Consider the following 394-nt stretch of genomic DNA (forward strand, 5'->3'; position numbering starts at 1 on the left):
ACTCTCTTCCAGTCTGGCAAGGCGACCTGTTCCCTAAACCAACTTCCATTATTTCTATAGTAACCATCTGCTTTGAATTGCTGCCCAGAGCTTTTCTGCCCTAGTTGCCTCAATTTTTTTCTTCCCCTGAAGCCTAACCATAGGAAGGTTCTTCTATCTTTATTGAAAACATTTTTGACTTTCTCGGAAACTCCTTAGAAGTACCCCCACTTGGTCATTCCCACCACGCCCACACCCACAGGGATCACATGGTTTCTCACGGGGTTTCTGAAGTAATCTCTCCCTTTTGTGTTTGTCTTTCAGGGCAGAGCCCCATATCAATGCAGAACCTTCAGGATGGCCTAAGGCTAAAGGTTTAAGAGTCACTTGAGAGCACTTGCTTGCACGCCTTCTC

Source organism: Suncus etruscus, chromosome 15, assembly GCF_024139225.1.
Source record: "Suncus etruscus isolate mSunEtr1 chromosome 15, mSunEtr1.pri.cur, whole genome shotgun sequence".
Lineage (NCBI taxonomy): Eukaryota > Metazoa > Chordata > Mammalia > Eulipotyphla > Soricidae > Suncus > Suncus etruscus.